Consider the following 4,313-nt stretch of genomic DNA (forward strand, 5'->3'; position numbering starts at 1 on the left):
CTTCTCTTGACTACCTCCTAGTTGATGGGGAATAGATTGCATAGGTTCTTCGATGCAACCTCCGGTATCCCTGGTGGACCTTGGTTATTGGAGTTCCTCCATCCAAAATTAGGATGATTCCTCCACCCTGGGTTGTATGTATTACTTTGTAGGGATCATTCACGCCTACCTACATAATCAACATGCTCAACGTTAGAAACATTAGTAGGCATAGAAGATGCAAACATACCTCCCGCATTACAATTGGCACTGTAATTCGGTCCACCACAGAATTCACATCCCGGCCGAATCGCTTGGATCGGCATCCGAAGTTGTTCTAACTTTTTGGAAAGTAGCTCTACTTGTACGCCAAGGCTACTTGTAGGATCTGCCTCGGCCCGATATACAAGGGGCCTTGGACCTCTAGCCCGTGAAATTTGCCAACGATAAGTGTTGGTGGCCATCTCTTCTATCAAATCCTAGGCTTGCTCGGGTGTTTTACTAGTAATAGCTCCCCCTGTATCTACCATTTGTCTAGTGGTTGTATTCATGCCACTATAGAATGTCTGCACTTGCATCCAGAGAGGAAGACCATGGTATGGGCAACACCTTAACAAGTCCTTGAAGCGCTCCCAGGCTTCGTACATCGATTCTCCTTCACCCTGCACAAAAGAAGATATGTTATTTTGCATTTGAGCAGTCTTAGCAAGAGGAAAATACTTATTCAAAAACTTTTCAGCCAAAGAAGTCCAGGTAGTGATCGTTTTCGGTGGCAAGGACTGCAGCCATCTTTTCGCTCTATCCCTCAAGGAAAAAGGAAACAGCCTCAACTGTATGGCATCATCAGTTGTTCCATTAATCTTAAAGGTATCACATATTTCCAATAAAGTTGGCGATATGCTCGTTCGGATCTTCGCTCGCCAATCCTCCAAATTGCACTGTATTCGGATCATCCGGATTACATTCGGCTTTATTTCAAAATTATTGGTCGCCACGGGAGGCCTCACTATCCCAGTTGCTTCCCCGCTAGAGGGCCTAGCAAACTCGTACATGGTCCTTTCATCATTACCTCCATTTGCATTGTGGTTCTCCATCTCACTAGTTTCACGAACAGGAATCTCTACTTCAATCTCCTCCTCTCTGCACGCCTCCTTAGCAATCTAAGAGAGCGCTCGGGTTCGGATAAAGGCTCTGTAAGATTAGGATTAGAGCTCCGGTCATAAACTACCCCGAGCACAATAAAGAACAACAACACCAACAAACGGGATAAGAACAAAACTATACACGGAAAATAAATTATGAACAAAAGAGAAATGACTAGACTAACAAATATTAAAATTTCAATTTAGTTCACGAAACCGTTCCCGACAGCGGCGCCAAAAACTTGATGTGTGCTAAGTCAAGCAAGACTATGACCTAAGGCGTTGTACCTATCGTTGGAGTATAGCTAATGGCGAGTACCAAGTGTCGTAATCCCCAAAGAATGTGTGAACCTAAATCTACTCAATCTTCTCATTATCTAATCACGAACATAAATGGTGTTGATGAATAATTTCTAAATTAAATAATAGCTACTCTAATTATTGTCGAACTACGTATACTAGGGAATGATTAATTCAAGTAAAAGAATAACCCTTTGGGAATTCTTGTCTCTAAGGAATGGAAACTAAGGGTGGAATTGATTGACCGCATCCAATTTTCGTGGGAAAATCTCTACACAATTAATGCCTTTCTCAAGGACACTAACATCTTAACTTAGATTAATGATGAGCATAGTTTCACACATATTTGCTTGCATATTATTGCGTATGTTCTTAGCCATTATTGTGCTTTTATTCCCGGATCACCCGTGTTTTATGTTCTTTTGCATTTCAGGAACATTTATAGGACCATCATCGGTGTTTAAGCAATTATAGATCAATACGTGCGAAACGGACGAGAATTCATCAAGATCGGACAAGAGCCCGTTGCACACATTGAGCACGGCTTGAGTCAAGGTCGTCGACCATCACGGCCTAGACTCGGCCATGACCCACCATCAAAACATGGTCTTCAAAATAATAGTTTGGGCACGGTTTCGTAGCCACCATGACCTCCAGACGGGGAGCAACACGGTCATGGTGAAACCCTAGTTGGTGAGATCCACAATTTCAAAGACGTCATGGACTCCTGACCGGCCGACCTTGACCACGGCCGTCTTGAGTTAAATATATAAGAAAAATTCATTTTTCTTAAAAGAGAGGGAAAAGGAGTGACATTGAGCCCTAGTGGGCTGGTTCGGTGTCGCACAATATTGAATGCGAGAGAGAGTTGCGTTGAGTAAGAATCCCGAAATCGTAAGATTCCGAGTGCAAAACAGAGTGGAGCAATTCAAGAGGCGTTTGGGAGATTAATCAAAGTGTAGATCCGGATTTGGAGCTGTTCATCCAATTCGAGAGAAAAGGGTGTACATGTTTTATTTTCATTATTCTTTCATTGTAATTGATTTCCTAGATTGTTTTAAACATGAACATGTTTAGCTAGACTGATTTAATCCATTGGGATTTCTTTACTATGTTGGCTTGATATTATATTATTGGATTGTTTGAGTTGGTTTTGTATTCTTCTTGTTTTCGGTATTAATAAGATTATGCATTATTCATGAGACGTTGTGAATTGTGATGTTTAGATTGCTTTATGAGATTGAGAAATCCGTTTGGCAATTGGAATTTTGAATAACAAGAATTGGTTAATAATCACTTAGAGATAAGGATAATTAACTAGCCGGATTAAGAATTAACAAAGCTTAATAGAGGCGGATTAAAGTTTAATGTTAATTTAAGAATCAATCGTTAGGAAGAGATTCCAACTTTAGGTTATTAGGTTTAGGAATTCGGTTATCTCGAGAGAAACCGAATTGATTAAATCACGGGTAGCATAATTAGACTCACCGATCCTTTATCTTTTGTTCGGTTGCCAACTAGTTTAGATTCCCTTTGGGTTTGTCTTCTTGTCTTGATTATTTCATTTATCAATTACTCCTGCATCTCCCTCGGAACTTAGCTTGTAGTTAATAGTTAGTTTAGAAATGATTCATTATCCATTTTAGGTTAATATAACAAAGAACAAAGGAGTAACTCGGGCTTTCACTTTCCAGGAATACGACCTTGATACTCGCCATTAGTGCTAGATCGCATCGATAGGTACACCGCCTTAGATTGTAGCTAACACGATTAGTAGCCATCAATTAATTAGGTTAAAATCTCTTCCTAACTCTAATTACCCAAATTAGCATTTTGTACCATTTAACACTATTGAGAGTTGTTAATTCTCAATCCGGTAGAACGAAAACCCTATCTCTAGGTGAATTCACTTCTAGGTTGCAAAGGACAATCCAAACCTAAACGTCTTTCTCAAGATCATTCAAATTTCAAAAATCATTCAACAAGATATGAAGAACAAATCAATAAATACTTCCATTGCAAACCAATATTGACAATCAATACATTTAATTCAAAATTTAAGTACAAAAATCCCTAGATAAAGAACCCCGATGGGTTAATAAGCTTAGGTAATCATGTTCATAATCACAACCAATAAGAATTCAATTATAAAAAAAAAGAGTAAAGGTAGAGGAACCCGAATACACCCTTGGATGAGAATGACCGGCTCAATTCCTCGTGTCGAATTTTGGATTGATTCTTGTTCCTCTTACTCGGATTGAAACCAATCGACAATCCTCGCCAATCTTTGATCTTTGAAGAGAATCCAAGTGAAACCTTGATCCAAGTCTCATTTTCTCTTAGTTTCAACTCGGAAAACCCTTAGACAGGGAAAAGATGAGTTTTAGACATTCTAACCCTAGCTGCCTTTTTTTTCTATCTTCGTTCTTTTAATTAATACCCCTTGTCGCTTCAAACACGGCAGTGTTCTGGCGGTGTTACTCTTCGTGGCCGTGCTCCATAAGATCTACTTCTTCTTTGATGACCAACACGGCCGTGTTGGTAACATGACTTATGTTTATGACAGTGGCGAGAACACGGCCGGTGTTGAGACAAACACGGCCTGCTTCGGCTTCCTCATGCTCGTACTTAGCTCGTTTCAGTGACTTTGGCGTCCAATTATGCTCCAATTCTTTCCTTTTCATTCTTTGACTTCTTTTGGACCTAAAGCAAACAAACATACGCATCCGGTGAGTGTTGGTGCCAATTCACATCCAAATTTCCATAAAATCGATCTTAAAAACCCCATTTAGATGTGTGTATTTTACTCACATCATCCCATAAGAGGGGTATATCTTTCAACATGAGAAAACAACCCGAAAAAAGTGGTACATTTGTCAATATTGAAAAACA

At 39.7% G+C, this 4,313-nt stretch overlaps 1 non-coding gene across 1 annotated transcript; it reads left to right on the forward strand.

The window, feature by feature from the left end:
* Positions 1-567: 567 nt before the first annotated feature.
* Positions 568-673, forward strand: LOC112536759. The gene has a single exon (XR_003080718.2). It is a non-coding gene; the product is annotated as a small nucleolar RNA R71 (small nucleolar RNA).
* The last annotated feature ends 3,640 nt before the right edge of the window (positions 674-4,313 follow it).

The sequence above is a fragment of the Ricinus communis genome, chromosome 3, assembly GCF_019578655.1.
Source record: "Ricinus communis isolate WT05 ecotype wild-type chromosome 3, ASM1957865v1, whole genome shotgun sequence".
NCBI classification, from domain to species: Eukaryota; Viridiplantae; Streptophyta; class Magnoliopsida; order Malpighiales; family Euphorbiaceae; genus Ricinus; species Ricinus communis.